The 24,455-nt window shown below is 32.9% G+C and overlaps 1 protein-coding gene across 1 annotated transcript in view; it reads right to left on the bottom strand.

Moving 5' to 3' along the window:
* Positions 1–24,455, bottom strand: part of LOC117911318 — a 63,573-nt gene that overhangs the window by 712 nt on the left and 38,406 nt on the right. The gene's annotated exons all lie outside the window — the stretch shown is intronic.

Raw genomic sequence — 24,455 nt, 5'->3', positions numbered from 1 at the left:
ATCTCAAAATTTAGATGTTGAGTTTAAAAATTTTGAACTCAAGTTCTACCATTCAAAGGTGAATTTGAAATTCTATTGAATTTTGAATTCAGCTTCTATCTATTTTGTGTAGTTGTATTCTAATGGTCACACCTTCCTCATTTTACATTTGATTTATGCATCGTATTAATTGTTGGACTTCAGACTTCTTGAACTTAAAAAAGATATGTATCTTACCCAAAAAGGCCTTCAAGAAGTAGCCCATAATTTAGTGCAAATTCAAATGTGCTGCAATTGCTTCTATTTGAACTAAATCTTCATTTGAACTTGGAAACATGTCCTTAAAACTTCTTCCTATATGGTTTCTTGCTCCTTAACTCTCTCCATAACATTCATTGCTACATTTCATGCCCATGACTCACTTATTTCACCCCTGCTTAGACTTTTTATGATTCATAAGCCCCAAGTCTTTCATTTATGCATATTTGATCCCTTCTACTTCCTTGGTTGAGAATGATTGTTGCACTTAGCATTTTTTTTCATCCCTTAAACCTATAATTAGGCTTGAAATAGAAGTTAGATTCATTACTAGGGTCTTAGCATCAATTTAGGTTAGGTTTGATGATTTGAGCTTATTGCATAAATCATATCATATATGTATCATTGAAGCACATATGTTGGCTCCAATCAGTATTCAATAAGAAGAGAGACTTAAAGTAGAAAAGCCTAATGTGGCTAATCTTACTATGGCAGGTTCAATTAAAAAAATCGTTTAAGAACAACATAGGTAAAAAAAACAAGCAAGATAATGATGCATCTTACAATGGGCAAAAAAGATGAAAATAAGATGGGATGTCAGTTTTGCCACAAGAAAGGTCATAAAAGGAGGTATTATTTTAGTTTTAAGTGTTGATTGGAAAAGAAAGGTAAAACCCAATGCTCAATTTATTATGAATCATATTTAGCTAATATACTACCAAACTCTTGGTAGATTGATACTAGTGCAAACATTCACATACAAAATTCATTATAGGGATACCTTATAAGTTATAGACAAGAGAGTATGAAAAGGAAAGCGAGTCATTACTCTGGGAAATGAAACAAAAGTAGAAATTGAGGTTGTTGGCACTATGTGTTTGATTTTAGATGTTGATTTTGTTATGGATTTAATAAATACAATTTGTGTTCTTGTTTTTACTAGAAACCTAATTGCAATTCCAAGACTTGATTCTTATGGTTATGAATTGAAGTTTGGAAATAGGGGAGTTTGTCTATTCTTGTTTGGTTAACTCTAACATTTGTTGTGGTAATATTTATTCATTGAATTTATATTACAAATATCCATAGTCTCTTTTATCCTATCAAGTACATTAATTTTCTCTAAAAATGAGATTGAAAGAATGAAAATTCATCCATATTTATTCACACTTATTTCCCTTTGATTGAAAATAAAGAAGCTATTTGATAAAATATGATTAAGTATATTTAGCTCAAAAATTACAAAGGGTAAATAAAATTTAAAATTATTCTTCCATGTGGACCAAACAATACTAATTTGATTGCATTCTTAAACCAATTTTATTGGAATCTAAAATTTAAAAGTATGGTTTCTAGAGTTTAAATTCGGCATTTGTTCAAATAATTTTATTAATAGAGTTTTTCATTTTAGAAAGATTTTAAATTCCTCCTTATATGTCAAAATATATGCTTGAATCAAAAGAAAATATTATTATAAAAACAAAAAAAAATCATCAATAAATATCCTTTGAAACTTACACTGAAAATTTGATGTTTTTAAAAATTATTTTTTAAAAAAATTAAACCTTAAATTTTAAATTTTTAAAAAATATCAAGTAAATTTATACCTTATATATTTTACTTTTATTCAAAAAATTTAATTAAAAAAAAAAAAAACATGAATGCATTAAAGTCTGTTTGACAAGTATTTTTTAAAACAATTTTCTGTTTGGTAATTAAAAAACTATTTTTTATTTTTTATTCTTAAGAATATTAAAAAAAAAAAGTTTTTAGATAACAACTTTTAATTGTTTTATGTTGTTTTCACTTATTTTCTAAGAGACTGTTATAAAAAATAATTCTATAGACATATAAAATAATTAAAAAATAAAACACTAGATATAATTTTTTAAAAAAAATATATTTAAAAATATTAAAAATAAGTTTAAAACATTTTAGATTTTTAAATAGACTTTTATGTTACAAAACATTAGAGAACATTTTTTAAAAATTGTTTTCAAAAATTATTTTTTAAAACTATTTTAAAAAACATTTACCAAAGAGGACCTTAATTACTACCTAAAATAATATATATACATCCTAGATATCTCAAAGTAGATAAATAAAAAAATCTAAAAAAATGAACATAATTAATAATTGAGCTAGATTTCTTTGATATTAAAACAAGTAATTTATTATTGGGATAATATGACATAAATATTAATAAATATATTTAATTGTGAAGAACATTTTATTTCTTTGTATATTATTTTAACATAATTAACATCCTTCCAGTAAAATTATGACTTAATTAAATTATTCAATAATTTGAATTCACATGAATTATAAATACACTTAAAACGTATTGTCTTAAAAATAATAAAATGGATATAAGAAACTCAGGGGTTGTTTATTTTTTAACTCAAGTTTTAAAATAAATTGTTTTAAGATTTAAAATAAAAATAAATTTTAAAAAAATAAAAATTCATAGTTTTCCATTAAGAGAAAATTGTTTGAACAAAAGTGATAAATTTAAAAAACAAAAGTTAAATACATTTTATCCCCTCAATTTTTGATGTATTTTACACTTTACCCACCCACATTCAAAACTCAATACTTTGCACCCCAAATTTATTAAAATGCAACACTTCCCCTCCCCCCATCAGGGATTTAAAAGTTGATAAATAGTTTTTTAAATAAAAAAAATGCTAAAATACAAAGAAAAACAATTGAATTGTAAAGAAAAACATCTATTATCGAAGTTTAAAGTTGTCCCACTTCATAATTGTATGCGAAAATCATGAATAGTCATATGAGTATCCCTCTAAAATAAAATTTCAAAATTAACAGCCACTATATTTTGAAGGCATTTGAGAAATTTCACTTCAATGAAATTAATTTAAAGTTGTTTTTACCCAATTTCATACTAGTGTTTGAATTGAAATATGAAAAATATCAATCTATTTTATAATTTCATGATAATTAAGGGCAAAATGTTAGTATTTAATAAGTTTAACGGACAAAATATCGGGTTTTGAATGTCAGGGGACAAAGTGTAAAATACGCCAAAAGTTGAAGAGATAAAGTGTATTTAACCCTAAAAAAGATAAATTAAATTTAAATTAAAAAAAAGTAAACAATTCAGTACTTAATACTAAATTTAGGTTTAAAAAAAATGCTACCTTAATCTTTTTTAAATGACTTTTTAAAAATTTATAACTATGATTCATATATGAATTGAATCACAATGGAATCACTTGAATAGTGCTTCACAATGGAGTCACCTGAATGGTGCTTACAAGTCATGTAAAAGATGATCATCCTTACTTGAAAAAATAATCTTAATTTTTATTAATTTATTATGAAAAATATTAAAATATAAATAAAACCTAGTAAAAATGAACTAAATGGTTTGATCTTCTAAAATTTTCAATTTATTGGAAAAACTTTGTAAAGTAGAGGAAATTTTTATTTGGACACTAACAGTGCAATAATTGGGCTCGTTTGGGTAGTTGTGAAATGGGCTTGCAAACGGTTGGGAAGAATTTGACCCAACTTGGTCAGAAAAAGGAACTTGGGCTGAAAGTTTAGACTATGGGTTCAATGCAAGCCAATTGGGTTAAGGTTGAGCCACAACAGAGCCCAAATACCCCCTTTCTTAGGTCATTAATTTCGTGTCCATTTGGATATACTTTCTGTTATACTTTTAAAAATTACTTAAAAAAATTTTAAAAGTTGAAGTAGTAATTTATATATATATACTTCAATTTTCTTAAATATTTTTTAAAATTATTACTTTTCAATATAAACTTTTAATACTTCTTACATTTTATATAAATTTTATTATTATTTGTAATTTTAAAAATAAAAAATAGAAAGTGTATACAAATTAAATATAGAAAATATATCCAAACAACACTTACTTATTTAATGAAAATAAAATGATAATTTATTTTACAAATCCATTGTATATAAATAACATAAAAACACTAATTTTCATTTTTTTTAGTTATATTTATTTTATTTTAGAGTCACTTAAACCATTTGTACAATAAATTTTAGTTTTTCAGAATAAAATTAATAAAGCACAAACAGTTCATCATTTGCATTTTCATCCATCTAGTATATAAAAAAAATTAGTTATCATATGATTTGTTATTTGATATAAAAATAAAAAGTTCACCCTTTGCTTTTTGAGGCTTCCACTAAAAATACAAATTAACATATGATATCTTGTTAAAGAAAAAAGTTTCTAATACTATATGTGTACTAGGCTTCTGTTAGCTATGTAGACGCATTTAAATTTGTGAAGACCATTAGGCACGTAGTGGACAATATATATAACGAAAGGAGTCGACCATTATAAATAGTAATAGGGAGGTCACTAAATATCTCATTGGTAGACATGTTTTGACTCATTTTCTTCTATTTGGTTTTGCTTGACGATCCTTATTAATTTACTTGATGTTCTTTGTAGAGTCTAAGGGTTACCAAGTGACTTGTTTGTCATGTAAGTAGTATTACAGGATGGTCACGGTGATTGACTTTGGAGGCCCTTATTATACTAATGTTTTAGATTAACTTTGGTTTGATGAGGTTGGTTCATCTCTATATTCACTAGAGCATGTTTTGATGGGGAATTCATGGTGTTTCTCCACTAGAATATTAAGACCTTTGTTCAAATGTCGTCTCCTCCTTACCTCTTTGACGACTATGTGGTTTGGTATTTTAGAGGGATGCCATAAATAGACATTAATACGTCCATTCCAAATTTGTTGGAGGCATTAAGTATTTCAATGCCTCCCCCAAGAAAGAGGTTGTTTGCTTGCTACAATTCTCTACAACCTAAAAGGAAGTCTAAGAAGGGATCATCTTCTATGTAGTTGTTGTTTGACCATAAGGAAGCCAAAATTCAAGCTTCACCAGTTAGGGGCAATCGAATTAAGTTAATATTGGAGTTTTCCCTTGAGATTGATAATTCTCATCCTCAATTAAGGGCACATGTTTGGCTGAATCTAGGCTTTAAGTTGATGTCCCTCCATCAAGGTCGATGGGATAGTTAAGAGAACCTGAAGATGAATCTCACCTATGAATAATACTTGAGGGGGTGAATAGGTGTTTTAAAAATAATTTGAGATAGTATACATAACTGCTAAATACTCCTCTGATTTTCAATTGTTTTCTTTTTCTTTTTCAATCCTACCAATAAGTAAGCAAAGCACACAAACAACATGGATGCACTAACACTCTCCCGACAAAATAGTCAAAACAAATTACATGCAAATGAATTAATATTCCCCAACCAAGATATATAAAATATTTTAGCAACTCAAATATATTTCAACTCAAATTCACATTTTCACATGTCCATTAGCATCAAAACTAAAACAAATATTTTATTCTCATTCAAAGCCGCCAAATGATCTAATTTCAACTCATAACCTCAATCTCTTAACAAAATAAATCAATGGAGATTTCATAAGCCAGTGAAAAGCTAATCACAAGTGAGATAGAATAGAGAAACAAAGACACCAATATTTTAACATGAAAATTTTCTGAAGAGATAAAAAACCATAGGCCTCAGGTGATCAAATCGCCACTATGAAGAAAATTAACTGAGTACATGGGTTTACCTATCCCAAGCCTTCAATCCTCTTTTAGACCACTTACCTAGAACTTTTAAACTTTAGCTACCCAATTTATTCTTTTAGAACACACTTGGAACCTACACCAAATTTGATCTCAACCTCTTCTTGAATCAACATAAGAAAAATTTTGGTTTTACCCTAAATATGTTGAATATGAGAGTAGGGATGAAGATTGAATCAACCTATTTTGAAAGAAAATTTCTCACTTAAAAATTATTTTCAACATAAAACCCATAAAATTTTCTTTCAAACCAATACCTCCAAAATATATAAGAAACTTGAAACTCAAAAAGGGTTTTCTCAAGAGAAGCCATGAAGATTAGGGTTTTAAAACCCACCTAACAATTGAGAGTCACTTGAAAAAAATTGAAAGAATGCAAATGTAATTAAAGTTTGATCGATCAAACAAGCATAAGAAAGAGTTGGGTATAATGGAGATTGTTTCCATTAAGTCCGATTGATAAGAAATCGATCTAAATGATTTCAATACTATATTTTACGCTCCTTGAGCAACCACTCTATTTTTTAATAAAATGATAAGAGTTTAAAATATGGTTGATCAGTGTTTGCCATCATCCAACACGTCAAAAGTACTTACAATCTCCTTGAGCCATCTTCAACCACGAACATTTTTGAAAAGGCAAGAGACCAAGTGAGGATATCAAGGTATGAATTAAGAAAAACATAATGGGAATTTTGACTCGGAATTTCCAATACACAAATATGCTTGTAGAATTTGTTCCAATTCCCATTCAAAATACTCCCTTTAAGGATGCTTCTGCTAATAAGAAATTGGTCATATAGTCATACCCTTATTCTAGTTTTCCTAGGGTTTTTAATTCTAGGCAAGCTTTCCTATACCATCCCGTTTTAGGAAAAGTTCGAACAACGGTCTCAAACTCTAAAATCTCCATTGGGTGTTGATGAGATGATTGAGTTTGGCATTGACCTCATTTCTATCAACAACGAATGTTGTTTGGTGGTCGAATTAATTGTCTTGAAAATTAGGGTAGTTGTTCTAACCTTTGCTCCTAACAACTATTCATCGCATTATTCCCTCTTGTTTAGGGGTTGACCCTTAAACCGCCCTAAAGGCAAGTTCTTTCATTAGGGATGGTACTTGATCAAATTTTTTGTCTCCTAGATAGTTGTTTTTCTAAATTTTGTTATTAAAATTGTTAGTATTATTCTAAGGTTTGTTTATTAAATATTCATTGTGTTTTCTTCGTTTTGAAGTTAGTTGTATTTGGTCATGCAAGCTTATATGATTATTTTGACCATCATAGGGAAAGTGATACAAAATAAGGGTATTAAGAATGATAATAAAAGAACATCAAAAGTTTTATCATAGTCTATTCAGGGAGAGTTTACTTCGAGCCTAGGCTGATAAGATGATCTTGGTGATGAAATGGAGTTGGAGAGTAAAGAGCTTTTACAAGAGAAAGAAGAAAAGTTGATCGTTATTGAGGTCATACTTTCCACTACTTAAAATGATATACAAGCTTTACAAGATGAGTTCAACCCCCTTAGTGGTTGAGTAAGCTTCCTTAAGGTTGACTTAGCCATTGTTGAATCCAAGGCTAACATTATGGGGTATGAAAGAGATTTTGTGAATAACCTAATACTAAATGGGCTTCATAGGTCATGAACATTGAGTAAGATTTATCAATTATGTCTATTAAGTGCCTACTCGTCTTTTGGAGGTGTTGGACTTTATTGCATTTGCTTTGAATGAGTTGATTCCTATTTATGGGTGCAACTTCTTACCCAATTGTCATGGGGTAACTATGGTCTAGGAAGGCTATGGTGCTAACTAACTTCACACAACTCTACCCAAAGATGAGCATTTTTTTCAAGCAAGCTTTTTCTTATGCTTATTTAGTTATTCAGGTTATCACATTGTCTTTCCTCTTTCTTTCTCAAGTCTTCTTTCATTTCTTGCATCTATTCTTGAATCAGCAATACTAAGGCTTCATCATGAGGATACTTGTTATTCTTTGAGTTTGGACCATGACTGAATCAATTGAATGAACTAGCAAATTTTACTTTTATTTCCCATTAGCAATGTCAATTTGTTGCATCCCTTTTCTGCTTTGGGCAACCTTTGGAATTCCTCATCTTGTTGCATATCTGCATAACCAATCATGTTGGAGGAGGAGAGGTCAATCAAATCAACTCCTCTCCAATAGTCAAGTAAACCATGTTTGAAAAGCAAGTTAACAAATAGAGAGAAAAGTATAAATTTTGTTTCACTTATTTGGCTTGAAGAGTAGTCATCATTTTCTAGCTATTTCGAGAGGGCCATAATGGTGATATCCTTACATTTTCTATTAATATGGAATTTGCTTGACATTTGTTCTGCTTTTAATGGTTATTAATTGTATTGATTTATGATTGTTAGTTTATCTTTTAGTGGAAGGATCCTTTGTTAGAACCTAATTGCATTGATTGCTTATGACTATTAGATTCTTTGACAAGTGGGGGACAATCGATAAAGGGTGATTATCTTCCACTTCATCTTTATATGGAACATTATATCGAACTAATAATGACAAAAATCAACTTGTATGTATTCATTGTGTTATGATAAGGAGGAGCTTACTTGGAGTAATGGGCAAATCCACCTTCTTAGACTAATAAACCTCTTAGTGTTGGATTACTCCACTAGTAAACAAGTAAGACATTAATTTTTCTTTTTTTTTTCTTTTTTTTTTATTTGTGTGTGTTCATTTGGTAGAGTGAAGTGAATTCCTCAAAACTCCACTCCAAATTCTTAAAATTTCATTTTTTATTTTTTACTTTGTGTGTTCATTTTTAAAAATTAATTGTTTGTTCTTTGAAACTCAACCAACTACTAACTGGTAAAGTTCCAATTTTTCTTTTTTTATTTCATGTGTTCATGTTGTAGAGTTGAATGCTTGTTTTTATGCATGTGATGGTTACTATTTTGATGTTTTATATTGAGGTGGACCCTATTTTTGTTTACTGATATGAGAGAGAGAGGCCCCTTTTCAAGTATACTCTTGAGAAACTCTACTAAAGAAGATGGTGTTTTTTATGATGTGGATTTGAGGCTTTCTTGTTTATGTATGGTGAAGAAGGGTTTTATTTTTTTTAGAATATAATTAATTTTAAATTCAACTTTTTTTATTTTCTAATTAAAATTATTTACATTCTGTCTTTTATTAATTTAGTCATTGCCAATTTATTCCCTAACATACACTTGTAGTTGATTCTTATACTATTAAGGAACAAAAAAATATATATATTAAAATAAAAATAAGATACAAATAAAAATAGAACATAAGAGTTACTTAAAATAGCTCATTCTAAATATTTTGCTTTATAACCAAGCTAAATTCAAAATTTGTTTGTTTCATCAAAAAATGAAACAAGAAAATTATTGTTGAGCAAAGCATTTAATAAATGTTATTTTGAAAATTACTTTAAATGATTAAATTTTGTAATAAAATTATTTTCAATGAAATGTTTTTAACTTGGTTGTTAAGGATGATAATTTTGGTTTCAAAAATTGAGCAAAACATTTTACTATGGTCATGTTTGGTTCTGGAAAAGTTTAAGGGAAAATGCGATGAAAAAAAAAGAGATTTAAAATGAATAAATTATTTTATATATTACTTCAAACTCATTTTACTTATTTAACTTTTTTATATAAAGATTAAATAATTAAAAATATATAGATTTGTTACTAATTTTAATTATACTTGATAAAATCAAACAAGAAAAATTCATTTTTCTTAATATATTTTTTTCTTTTTTTATGAAATAATGAGAATAGACAATAAGAAACAAAATAAAATAAGAACACACAAATTTACATACAAAACTCCAGATAGGAAAAACCACGAGCAGAAGAGAAGAAAATTCACTATTTCAAAAAATGGTACAAGATGGGAAAGATGTAAGCGACTATTATATAAACATAAACACTATAACCCTAAATCTTATACATCATTGCATTTCACGCCCAATCCCTTCGTTACCACCACAAACCACCTAAAAAATCTCATAATTTTAGTTTCATTATATATGTTGCACTGGGTTCTTTTTAGATTGAACCAAATAGAATTCGGATCACTAAACTCTAACACTTTTCTTAGTGCTTTTTGGGAACTAAGCATAACCTATGAGAACCCATGTCATGCCCAAGTCTAATAAGGAGGATACTTATGATTGAATGGTAAGATATTGGTTTTATTTTTCTTTGAAAAAAAATTGTATATTGTGGACCCCATATTTCAGCTCATGCACTTCCACTCATTGGCGAACTCGCTTTTTATTTGAAAAATGATTTATTGTTTAGAAAATGACTTGGAGTCGCTACTTATTTTTGTTTTATTTTTAAAGGGTAAACAAAATGAGAAAGAAAACCCTAAGTGTGACTCCTTATTTGGAAAAGACAATCTGTGAGAAACCAAATATGAGTTCGAGGGTCAGGTTACTTATCTGGAAGGTACGGTAAAGACCGTAGCACCCCTCTAAGTCCTTAAAAACGGGTCTTTACTAAATAAGGTGAGGCAGATATGACAATTGATGAGGAAATCAAAGGATACCAGTGAAATAATCAAATAATAAAGTGAATCGTGCATCAGAATAAGTGAAGTGGGAATGAGATCGTACCTTAGCAGCAATTAATAGTGCGCTATTATGGAAACAATGTTAGTTCAAGTATAAATCATCACATGCATATCAAAAAGCAAGACAAAAATCAAACAACATTCATTAAGTATAACAACTTACAATTAAAAGAGAAAATTCATGTGTAGGGCCCCTACCAAAGCCCAATTTATCTTGCATAAATTAATCTCACAAATTCCATTATTTTGGAATTATGAAGAATTCATTCTTACTTATTTAAAAATCAAGAGAAATATAAAAATTATTTTAAAATCAAAGAAAAATTTATGAAGGTGTTTGCCTAAAAGAAAAAAGGCAACAAGTTTATTAAAAAAAGGATTTTTGGTGACCCTGAACCTTAAGGAAAGATGAAGAGTGGTAGAATTAAAGAAATATTTGAAAACTAGAGTGAAATCAAGATTATTTGAAAGAAAACTAAAGTTTTGAAATTTATTCGAAAATTGAAAGCTCAAAAATTATTTGAAAATTGGTGTTTTGAAGATTAAATTTAAGAATTTGAATTTTAGGAATTAAATTTGAAAGAAATTGGAATTTTGAAAATTATTTGAGAAATGGAGTTTTAAATATTAAGTTTAAGAATTAGAATTTTGGAAATTAAATTTGAAAGAAATTGGAATTTTGAAACTTATTTGAGAATTGGAGTTCTGAGAATTAAATCATGAATTGGAGTTTAAGAAATTATTTGAAAATGGTATTTAAAATAATAATAATAATAATAATAATAATAATAATAAACAAATGTGAAAATAGGAATTTTGAAGAATTATTTAAAAATATAATTTTAAAAATAAATAAATAAATAGAATAATAATAATAATAATGATTAAATAAATAAATGTGAAAATTGGAATTTGGAAAATTTAGAATCAAATTTGGAAATCGAAATTTTAAAGAATTATTTAAAGATGAAATTTTAAAAATAAATAAATAGATAAATAAAATAATAATAATAACGAAAATAATAATGATCAAATAAATAAATGTGAAAATTGGAATTTTGGGAAATTGGAAATTAAATTAGGAAATTGGAATTTTGAAGAATTATTTAGATGAAATTTTAAAAATAAATATAATAATAATAATAAATAAATAAATAAATGTGAAAATTGAAATTTTGGAAATTGGAAATCAAATCTGGAAATCGGAATTTTGAATAATTATTTAAAGAATGAATTTTAAAAATAAATAAATAAATATAATAAATAAGTAAAATAATAATGATTAAATAAAAAAAGTGAAAATTGGAATTTTGGAAATTGTGAATCAAATTGGAAATTGGAAATTTGAAGAATTATTTAAAGATGAAATTTTAAAAATAATAATAATAAAATAACAATGATTGAATAAATAAATGTGAAAATTGGGACTTTGGAAATTGGAATTTTAAAGAACTTATTTGAGAATGAGAGTTTTTTTTAAAAAAATTAAATTTGAGGATCGAAATTTCGAAAAATTATTTGAAAATGGAAATTTGAAAGTTAAATTTAAGAAAAGGGAATTTTGAAGAATTATTTGAGAATGGAATTTTTTGAAAATTAGATTTGAAATAAATTGGAGTTTTGAAAATTTATTTGAAGGTGAAATTTTGAAAAATTAAATTTGGAATGTTGGAATTTTCAGAAAATTAAATTTAAAGATTTTGAATCTTGGAAAATTATATTTAAAATTAGAACCTTAGAAAATTATTTCAAGAATTGAACTTTGAAGAATTAAATTTAAAAATTAGAGTTTTGGAAAATTGAATTTCGGGAATTAAAGTTTTGTAAACTAAATTTAAAATCAGATTTTAGAAGATTATTTCAAAAATGGTATTTTAAAAAAAATCAATAAATAAATAAATTTGAAACTTTGGAATTTTAGGAGATTTTAAAGAATTATTTGAGAATAGAAAAAAAAAAAAAAGAATAAACAAAATGAATAAAGAAATAAAACTTTTGACATTAAAAGTTTTTTTTTTTTTTTTTTTTTTTAAAAGAAGGCATATGGCTACTGCATGTGCATTGGACTTTGGATATTTTGTGGAGTGCACGTATTGAAAATGCTACAGAGATTGCCACCTTAGTTCCCTCTTCTCTTATCTCAACACCAGATGACACCATTTCACCTAGGGAAAGCCTTCTCTTGGATTTTCCAATAATCCCATGCAAAGATTTGGATTCCAAAAAAAAAATAAAAATAAAAAATAAATTCAACCACACTTTTTCTCAATCTACTTGCATTTTCTCAACATTTCTCAATCTTCACACCTCTACAACTAGGATCCAAATAAACCCATTCTATATCGACTCAAGGATCATATCAGAATCTCACAAAACACGGCTTCATTTCTCACCACATCTGGAACCGAGTCAATTGGCTCCGCTCTCTCTCAGTATAGTGAAACTTTCGAGGTCTCTCTGGTGAGTATTTTTCCCCGGGATGCACGTATGGACACTCCATCCAATCATGTGACCTCCCACGTGCACACCTCCGCTGTTTGAACTCAAATATACGAAACTGATCGCATGAGAACGCGTCAACCAGAATGTCAGCCTCACAATTAGAAATATCGGAGTTCGAATCTACATCAACATCATTGGACCGGAGGTAACATTGTAGTGTCGTCAACGCCTCCTCAAGAAGAAATGGGGAGTGGTCACTGTTGAGGCCTCACGTCCCTGGTGATCCACGTAGTTGCCAAATGGATGGACGCACGATCCCAACCAATATAGATTCCTGGTTCAGTCGCTCCTGCAAAAGGCATCCGGACAGGGTGTCCGGACACACCCTCCGATGGTTTTGTCAGCCATGGTTAGAGAGAATAATCAGTTGGTCTCTTACTAGGTATTGAAAACTTACCCTCCTCCTTGTATGAGGGTCCATATATATAGTATCAGAAGCTTTGTTTCCCTCTTTAATGGTAGGGGGATATTTTGGCTTGTAATGATGCCTCTAGGTGGTGACAGGGCCATTATCACCCTACGGGCGGCTGATAGAGACGTGGGAGGCGTTGCGGCTGTCAGAGATCGCGAGAAGTGACTTGTTGTCACTTCATTCCTGTCCTTTCACTATGCAGGTGGCGGAACGTGGGCCATGACAGGCTGTTGGAATGACGTGTAAGACTTGTTTACTTCAGTCAATGATTCCGGGCAAACATATCCGGATAAGATATGTCGATTGTCCGGATGTGATATGGCGGTCGTCCGGATGTGATGTTTGTGAGTATCGTGTGCCTCTCCCTGAGGAAGTCCGGATAGGAGAAGTGCGCCACGTGTACTATTGGGAAGATCCGGATGGGGTTAATCCGGATAAGAATACGTGCCACGTGTCATCGAGAAATGTGTGCCACGTATCATCAGGGGGAGAGGTCCCTACAATGCCCCCTTTTTAACTTGTCGATTCTGCCCGAACAGAATGGGCAGGTTAAAAAATAATTGCTTTTTGAAACTGAGTTTGCTTTTTTGCGGTCATTGGACCATGTGGCGAGCGGGGGCGAAGAGAGATAAGAGTATTTATGATGAGCCGCCGTCTCTAGGTATTCTAAGGTAGCGTGTCATTTCAATGATGACTTAGCTGAGCGTTTGGGTTACCGAGGGGTTGTCTTCCTATAAATAGTAGACTGAGCCCTCGCTTTGCATTTTTCCTTCTGTGTTTTTCTCCTGTTTAGTGCTTTCTCTTCTACCTTCTCCGTATCTTCGTTTTTGAGTGAAGCTCTAAGGTTTTCTACCGGTAATATTCGCGTCGTGACGGTGACTGCATTGCGGTTTTCAACCCTATTTTTCCAGTTTACACTCGGTACGTGCGCTATTCTTGTCTTCTCCTTGTTGTGTTTGCTTTGTTTGGTTGTTTTTTTGCTTGCTTGGGCAAGTTGCTTGTGACTGAGCGTTGATATTGGTTTCTAGGGTTCTTTTTCGGAGGGTTTTTGTCTGTGTTTTAGGTTTTCTGTTGGCCTCCTGTGTTGTTTGTGGGTTGTCGATCTTTCTTTGTGGTAGAGTTAAGCTTGTAGGGTTAGGTTGCTGTGTTTGACTGTTGGCCTTCTCTCATGTAGATTCCATTTCTTCCTTATGCTAAAAATGTTTGCGAACAAGGAAGCTACCTCATCTGGCTCGTCCGACGATGCTCATGCCGAGAAGTTTGTGGATAAGTTGAGTGTGAAGGAGTTTCGTGAGTGCTTCTGCATCCCCAACGGTGTGTCTGTTGAACTTATGGATGGAGAGGTCGTCTTGACTGAAAATTTTGAGGGCAATGCCATCGTTTTTACTAAGGAGCAATTCAATGCTGGGCTCCGATTCCCCCTCCCATCGCTTTTCAAAGAGTTTCTTCACTTCACCCAAATTCCCTCAGCGTATATTCATCCCAACATGGTCCGGGTACTAATGGGGTGCAGCATTCTGGGCATGTTGTTCAATTTGGACCTCTCGCTGCTGAAAATTCTCTTTATCTATTCAATTAAGAAGGTGAAAAACGACATCTTCAGTTTTGTCGCCAGCCTCCCATCCCTACAGTTGGTGACCAGCCTTCCGGATTCGACCAAGGGGGTCGCCAAGGGACATGTGCTGGTTAAGGGCTCATGGGCGGGTTTGGCGGTGCATCCGGACAGACCGTTCGCTCCCAACCAGTCGTTGAAGGTCCCAGGTATGACTATATTACTTCCTGTCTTTCTGTGGTTTGTGAGTGTAGGTCAGCATTATTAGGTGGCTGACATACTTTGCTTTCTTGAGTGCAGGCCAGGATAAAAGGGGGAAACAGGTGGAATGGGTGGAGAAAGCCTCGTTCGATCATTTGAACAGGCTTTTTGAGATTACGGCGACCGAGCGGAGTTGTGAAACGCTTCTGTCCGCTCGGAATCTCCGCTCGGTCACCCAGGAGCCCCAGTTGTACGTGCTGAACATTCTCCCGAAGCGGCTGCCCAAAGAGGTGGTGGATGGGGAGCATTTTGTTCTAAAAGACCTTCCATTCTACGCGGCGGTGCGGAAGGCAGACGCCCGGTCACGCAAAGCTCATCTCAATAAGCGGGAAAAGAAAAGGCAAGAAGGTCTTTTGCGGAAGGCTCCTGGTGACAAACGGCTCGCATCCTCTCCACCTGTTGACGCTTGAGCGAAAAAGAAGAGGAAGCTGGTTCTGAATAAAGGAAAAGAAATAAAAGTCCCAACTCCCCCGAAGAAGTTTGTACCACCCCCTTCAACTTTTGTAAAGGAAATAACAATAAGAGAGCCAGAAGCAAGTTAGAGGCCGAGTTTGCTGCGGAGAGAGAGGAACTCGAAGCGGACTACCAGAAGCAAGTAGACGAAATGTATTTCTTCGACTACCGTTGCTGTATGAAAAAACATGGTATCAAGCGGGACGTCCCTTCGATTCCTCCGGGTGAGGAGAAGAAGCTGCGCGGCAAGCCTTCCCAATGAGAGCTTTTTCTTTTTGTGATTTTTTACTGCTATCTTCTCCCTGTGTGTTGTAGTCCGGAGAACTCTCTGTATACATCTGTATAAGTATTAATAAAACATACTTATTCAAATTGTACTCGTCTCTTTCTTTTATTGGTAATACTACTTTAAATTGGACACATTCCATGGTCTGAGTAATGGGATTCCGTCTAGCTTTTGTAAATGATAAGCTCCACTTTCACTTGCCTTAAATACTATATAGGGGCCTTCGTAGTTGGCTTGGAACTTTCCTGCTCCGATATCAGCAGTATTTTCAAAAACTTTTCTAAGGACCAGCGTACCATTTTTAAAGCTTCTGGGTCTTACTTTGCGATTGTAATGAGATGATGCCTTTTGTTGATAGTCTGCCATCCGGATGGTTGCAGTTTCTCTTACTTCGTCTGCCCAGTCCAAGTTTCTTCCTAATTCTGCGTTTGCATCATCCCGCCTTCCTGCCTCGGTCCAGATAGTGGGTAGCCCTATTTCAGTAGGAATGATTGCGTTCATACCGTATGCGAGGGCGAAGGAAGTGTTTCCTGTCAGACGTCCGGGTGTGGTTCGATAAGCCCATAGGACGCCGGGTAGCTCCTCTACCCATTTTCCTTTAGCTTGCTCGAGCCTTTTCTTCAAGGTAGTGATTAGAGTCTTGTTTGTGGCCTCTGCTTGCCCATTACTTTGAGGATAACGCGGCGTGGAGTATGAATTTCGGATGTTTAGTTCCGAACAGAAATTCCAGAAATTTTTGCTATCAAACTATGGACCATTGTCCGCTATGATGATCTGGGAGATTCCAAAGCGGCAGACGATGTTTTTCCATACGAAATTGGTGACATCCTTGTCTTTGATGGTAGCGTAAGTTTCAACTTCCACCCATTTACTGAAATAATCTATGGCAACGAGAAGGAATTTTTTCTGGACGGCTGCGGCTGGTAGAGGTCCTACTATGTCCATGCTCCACTGCGCGAAGGGTCAGGGTCCTGAAATTGATTTCAATGTCTCTGACGGTACATGCAGTATGGGAGCATGCCTTTGACACTTGTCACATTTTTTAACATAAGCTGCCGCATCCTTTTTCATCGTGGGCCAATAATACCCTTGCGAATGGGCTCTATGCACCAGGGATCGACCACCAGAATGATTTCCACATACCCCCTCATGCAACTCCACTAATACATACAGTACCTCTGAGTTGTTTAGGCATCTGAGGTAGGGACCTATAAAGGATCGCTTATACAGGTGCCCCCCAATCAAGGTGAAGCGGGCGGCTTGCACCCGGATCTTGTGTGCCTGCTTGGGTTCTTCGGGTAAGGTGCCTGTCCGGAGATATTCTATGATGACTTCCATCCAGCCTTTGTCGTCTGTTTGGTTTGCCTCAATGGTATTGCAAGTGGAGGCTTCCACGACGGAAGGGTTGGCTTGGACATATATAGGCAATAATATGGCTTCTTTGATGGGGAGGGAAGCGGTTATGCCTGCCAGAGCATCTGCACGCCCATTTTCCGTTCGCCTGATTTTTTCGATTGTCCATTCAGTGAAGCGTTGTAAGACATCCCTTACTTTGGTTAAGTATCGCGTCATGCGTTCATCTTTAGCTTCGTATTCGTTATGGACGTGCCTTACCACAAGTTGGGAATCACTATAGATTCGAAAAATGGGGTGCCTGGACAGATGCTTCGCTTGAAGATCTGTAGGACCGCATCCATACTGCAAGCCTCCACCTGTAGGACGGCCTGACCAAACCGCTTCACGAATTCCCTCAAGGACTCATTATCCTTCATTTTTATGTTTTGCAAGGTGCTGATGTTCTGTTTATGCCGAGCGGAGCATAGGTATTGTCCCACGAAGACTTCCGATAGGTCTCTGAAATTATCAACAGAGTTAGGAGATAGGCGATGAAACCATGAGAGGGCCTGCCCTTGTAGGCTGACGGGGAATACTTTGCATAGTAAAACGTCGTTGCCTATATCGAGAGTCATGAGCTGTCGATAATGCATGATATGGTCGAAGGGGTCGCTGGACCCATCGTACATGGAGAATTTGGGTACGAGGAATCCCCTTGGGGGCTCGTAATGAATGATATGAGAGCAAAAAGGCGTGGAGAGTATGTTGTCCAGCCTTTTGCTGATGGAGCCAATGAGTGGCTTGTTTGGGAGATTTCTCCCAGCTTGTCGTACCACTTGGTGCGGGGGAACATTCTGCACTATAGGGATGATCAAGGAGTCACGGTGCGGGAGAACGTTCTGTGGCATAGGGGTGACCGCAGGATCATGGTGCACTCCCCATGTGGTGGCTATTAGCGGCCTTGGCCTGCCAGGCTCATAGGGGCCCAGTCTCGCACGCATCGCGCCCGACAATTGGGATCTTCTGTCACGTTGTCTCTTAGATGAGAAACAAGTAGAGTCTGAGCTTTCGTCACGGGGAGCTCGAGGCATGGGCGTGTGTGGCTCACATGGCCCAACGTTGCATGTTTCAGGGATTGCGCCCGCTGTGCCGGGGTATATCGACTCTGGGTGAGGCCTTGAGTTGGCTACTTGGCCTCTTGAATGCTGACGACGGGGAGGCCCCGTCGATAAAGGTTGGATACGCAATACAACGTTTTCTTCTCTTAATCTTATTGTCTCCTAGAGGAGAGCTTGCAATTGTCGCTCGCTTGCTAACTGTCTTCTTTCGATGGCTTGGCGCCATTCAGCATTATCTTCCTCTCCTCTAGCAGATGAATGGCTTCTGGAAGGTGTGACCATCTTTGCCGGTGACTGAATCATCGAAATTTTCCCACAGACGGCGCCAATGTTGAAGCCTCACGTCCCTGGTGATCCACATAGTTGCCAAATGGATGGACGCACAATCCCAACCAATATAGATTCCTGGTTCAGTCGCTCCTACAAAAGGCATCCGGACAGGGTGTCCGGACACACTCTCCGATGGTTTTGTTAGCCATGGTTAGAGAGAATAATCAGTTGGTCTCTTACTAAGTATTGAAAACTTACCCTCCTCCTTGTATGAGGGTCCATATATATAGTATCAGAAGCTTTGTTTCCCTCTTTAATGGTAGGAGGATATTTTGGCTTGTAATGATACCTCTAGGTGGTGGCAGGGCCATCATCACCTTACGGGCGGCTGACAGAGACGTGGGAGGCGCCGCGGCTGTCAGAGATCGCGGGAAGTGACTTGTCGTCACTTCATTCCTGTCCTTTCACTCTGCAGGTGGCGGAACGTCGGCCATGGCAGGCTGTTGGAATGACGTGCAAGACTTGCTTACTTCAGTCAATGATTCCGGGCAAACATATCCGGATAGGATATGTCGGTTGTCCGAATGTGATATGGTGGTCGTCCGGATGTGATGTTTGTAAGTGTCGTGTGCCTCTCCCTGAGGAAGTCTGGATAGGAGAAGCGCGCCAAGTATACTCTTGGGAAGATCCGGATGGGGTTAATCTGGATAAGAATGCGTGCCACGTGTCATCGGGAAATGTGTGCCACGTGTCATCAGGGGGAAAAGTCCCTACAGTCACCGCCCTGAAGATCGTTAGCATTGGCGTTAGAGTTAGCGAAGACACCACTTACCGGATACGGGAAAAACATATCAATAGTAAGATCGTCAAAGAAAGGCCAATGAGGAACCAGGACTGTTGGATTTGCATGACATGATTCTTCGATCATCATCTTGATGTGTTGTCCCCAAAATTCATCTTCCAATATTAAATCCTCAACTTCTATGATAAGGTGAGCAATATCTGATTTTTAATTTTTTTTTTTTATCAAAACATGTGGTGACTTGATGCACCAAACCATGGGACTCCTTTTCATGTTGAGTGGAAGTAGCGCCATGCATGAACTACCAGTTGGATTGTGGCTATGGGTATACTAGGGTTATCTCGGGCAATGATGATGGGAATGGTAGATTAGAAAGGTGGGAAGGTGGTGAAAATGGGTAGCATGTTGACCGAAGCTAGGTGGTGTTTGAAGACGTATGATGAGGCAAATAGGAAGGGGATGACAACTCGAATGTAGAGAGAGCTTAGCGACAAACTAAAAAATAGGAAAAAGAAATGGCCATGTGCTCATGTTGCTAGAAAAGAAAATCATGAACAGATTCAAAGCAACAATGAAGCCAATCCTTAGATGACCCATAGTAAAAATGATAAAGAACCTCACCCGTTTTTCTAGCCAAATCAAGGAAACAAAGGAAAAACCAACAACATAGGTATATGAATGATGCATAAATCCATAGAGACATCCAGCAGAATAGTATCCAAAATGAGAAAATACATGGTTCACAATGAACATACCTGGAGTGTTTCCTCGAACCAGATTTACTTGTCTTCAAGCTTTGTTTTTCGCTTTCTCCAAAATCTCCCCAGACCCCCTCTCCCCAAGCTCTCTCAAATCCCCAAGCTGTCACCAATTTTTTTTTTTTTCAAACCTCTCTTATTTTATTTTATTTTTCTCTCCTACTTTCTTCTTGCTTCCAAACTCTCCACAACCTCACATACCCTCCTCTCTATTTCACATCTCATTTTTGTTTTTTTCCTAGAAAAATTGTCATTCCCTAAAAAAAATACTCATCTCCTTCCTTAGCTCAAAATATTTTTCTTCCCCTAGCTCTCCTCTATAACCCCAAAAAAAAAAAAAAAAAATGCTTTCCCTCCTTGTGTCTTGCCCAGACCTACCCTTTTCATGCAAGCTTCTACCGGCTCCCTTGCTCACGATTAAGCCAAGACGTCACCACCAACTCCCCTGCTTCAACCGTCATCCTATGAAGCTCTATGTCCCAGCCATCATTCCCCTCGTTCCAGAGATGTCCCTCTCTCAACCACCACCATGGCAAGGTGGTGGTCCTTGCTACACATCCATGCATGGAGCTTGTAGAAGCTGTCCCCCACTTCAAATGAAATGCTCTCCAACTCCTCTTGGGTGGTAAAAAAAAATAAAAAGAGAAGAAAGAAAAAAAAAAAAGCACTTGGGTTTAAAAAAGGGGTGTACATATATGTTCACCTTTTATTATACTTTAATCACTCCATTAATTGTACTTTACATTATTTTTTTTATTTTATTTTTATAATTCCACAGCATAAAATATACAAATAAAATATCATGTACACATATTTCTTCAATACACTTTTTCTTCAATCACTCATATTTGTTTTTATCAATTTACATTCTAGAAATGTCAATCATCTTGTAAGTCAAGGTAGCTAAAAAATAAATAAAAAATAATGAAAGTAATAAAAGTCAAGATAAGACAAGTATTTATCTCATCTCTTTGATCATTTCAAATATGAATATGCTTTTCACCTTCTAGAAGCTCCTTACAATTATTCGATGACGTTATTCATGCTTAAGCTCTTGTTCCGAGCTATCACTATTTTGTGATATTATGTTTTCTTCAACTATATATATATATATATATATATATATATGCATAGAAAAAAATTAAGATTCAAATTTAATTTTTTTATTATATTAGGATGTTTTTATATTCATTTTCTTCTTCCAAATCAAAACATTGGATCAAGTATGACAAAAGTAGTACGAGACAAAAAATAATTTTAAATTTTATTATTTATTATGTAAAATCTAAATCCAAAACATCATACCACGAAGGTTCACACCTCCAAGGCCCTACCATTATTTAAGTGACTTATCCTAAAATATAAGAGCAGCGATATTGCACCTCAATAAGTCCTTCCCTAATATGATGCTCAATCCATGATCGGGTTTTAATAATTTTATTTAAAAATCATTTGATGTTCAATGAAAGTATGTCAAATCTTTTATGACATTTAAAATAACATTGTACAAATTTATTTTAAGAGTTATCATTTAGGTGATCTATCTCCAAAATTAAGAACGATAATATCATACTCTAATATAATTTTTCTGTATAGGAATAAATTATTCCTAAATAAGATTTTTTTTTAAATGTTAGATGATATTAAAAGCAAGTGAATTTTTTTTTGAAAATAATAATAATAATAATAAAACAAAGGCTGGTAGCGTGTCAAAATCTGTGAAGTATTTATGGCATGACATCGATTAAACAATTGTGGAAATTTTGAGGAAATGCAGGTAGAGGTGATAAGCTTGAAATTAAATGAAGGCGCCGATTGGAGAGGCGTCCAGACTTGACTTTATAAGATTATTCACGTCCACAGATTTTCAAAAGACCAAAAAAATAATAAATTATTTTTTAAAAAAATATATATATATTTTAAATATGAGCATTAAAAATATATTCATAAATATAATTAAATAAGAAGATAGTTCCATTTCAAAATTATGAAATTATCTAAAAAAACAACTCAAAAATATTTTAAATTCATCTTAAATTTAAATTTTCAAAAAGTAATTTTAAAATATTTTCAAATTAACGTGATCCTTGGACAAAGGGCAGAGAAATCTTTGTTTTGGATCTTACTCGAAAGCCAGCCATGACACCCTCATCTTCTGGTCTCTACTTACTGCATCATGATTTTCTCAAAAGTCTATGGTGGAAGAGGAAATATTCCACACTATCACATCAGACTCATCATCCACACACAGACCTATCAAATATTTTAAAGAAAAACTAGACTCTAAGCGTCTCCACTTTGAATTTGAATTTCAATTTCAACCCTTGTGGGGAAATATTCGAATAAATTTGGGGTTAAAAATGCAAAAAGAGAAAAAAAGAAACCCATATTTTAATTTAGAGGAAGTTGCAGGTAAAAGTGAAGGTGGAGAGGGGGTGGTTGAGAAAACATGTAGGGCCCACTCTCACATGATAAGGTTGGAATCTCCACGGATTCTGGATCTTTGAATCTACACGTCTTCATTTTCTCACTTCTTCTATACGCTCAACAATCATGATTTTCTTCACTTTTCACCTCCACATAGAAAAATTATCTAAAAGAATGTTATTTAAAAAAAATATTAATAAAATATAATTATTTAAAAATAAATATAAAGACATAATATTTATTATTATTATTATTTGTGATGTGATGCAAAGAAATGAGGCCATCACGTTTTGTCCATATACGAGGACATTGGTTTTCAAATGAGAGCTCCATCCACTTACATAGAAGTATTGAAGTTGGGTGGGGACATATTGATGGGACTTTTGATAAAATTACGTCAGTTTTTAAAAATAATTCCTATATTATCGGAATAAGAAAAATAATTTCAAGCCTACATAGAAAGTCCAATTAAGAGGGATAAAAGAAATTCTAAATAAGAAATCGTCTCCAAAAAAACTATTTTCATAAAAAAAAGTAAAAAAAATGAAGTGAGAAATTGCATATTAAAGAGACAATTTCCATAAAAAAAAAAAAAAAAATTAAATTTTCACTTTAATATTAAAAAAAAAACACCTAAATGGGAAATCGTCTTTTAAAAAGACGATTTCCATAAAAAAAAAATAAAATTAAATTCTCACTTAAAAAAAAAAAAAGAAAAACACCTAAGTGGGAAAATAATTTATTTAAAAGATAATTTTCATAAAATAAATAAATAAATAAATTCTCACTTTAAAATAAAAAAAAAACAACGTGGAAAGTTAAAGAGACGACTTTCACACAAAGTCACCACCCCATAAATTCTCACTTCAAAAAAAGAAAAAAAAACCAAAAAACAAAACCTTTAAAAATCCTTTTTTTTTTTTTTTTTCATTCTTTAGTCTATTCATATAATAATACAATTATTATAAATATGTATTATAAAATTAATTAATTTTATTTATTAAATTTAATTTATAAATAATACACTAAAATTTATATAAGATAAATAATATTTACATATTGTTTTTTTCTTTAACTTTGGAATTAAAAAAAAATTATTATCAAGTTTATGTGAAAATTGAGTTTTAAAAAATTGTTATTAATTTATTAAATAAAAAATAAAAAACAAAAACGTGATTTAAAAAAAACTTTAAAAATCCATTTTTCTATTTTATATTATACTTATACAATAATACAATTATTAAAAATATATATTATAAAATTACTTTTTTTAATATGGAATAGAAAAATGGATTTTTGAAGTTTTTTTTTTAAATTGTTTATGACGTTTTTGTTTTTTTTTATTTTTTATTTAATAAATTAATAACAATTTTTTTAAACTCATTTTTCACAAAATATTGATAATAGTTTTTTTTTTTAATTTGAAAGTGAACGAAAAAATATATAAATATTATTTATCTTATATTAAATTTAATATATTATTTATAAATTAATTTATAAATTAAATTTAGTAAATAAAATTAATTAATTTTATAATATATATTTATAATAATTATATTTTTGTATAAATAGAATTAAGAATGAAAAAAAATGGATTTTTAAAGGTTTTGTATTTTGGTTTTTTTTTTTTGAGTGAGAATTTTTCACTTTTGGCTTTTTGTGGAAGGTGGTGACTTTGCGTGGAAGTTGTCTCTTTAAGAGACGACTAAGTGAGAATTTAATTATTTTTTTTAAGTGAGAATTTTAATTTTTTTTTGTGGAACCCACATGGTTTATTTATTTGTTTATTTATTTTTTTTTGTGGAAATTGTCTCTGT

This window comes from Vitis riparia, chromosome 3, assembly GCF_004353265.1.
Source record: "Vitis riparia cultivar Riparia Gloire de Montpellier isolate 1030 chromosome 3, EGFV_Vit.rip_1.0, whole genome shotgun sequence".
In the NCBI taxonomy this organism is placed as follows: domain Eukaryota; kingdom Viridiplantae; phylum Streptophyta; class Magnoliopsida; order Vitales; family Vitaceae; genus Vitis; species Vitis riparia.
The sequence above is the reverse complement of the archived record's forward strand: the minus strand, read 5'-3'. Positions and strand labels throughout refer to the sequence as shown.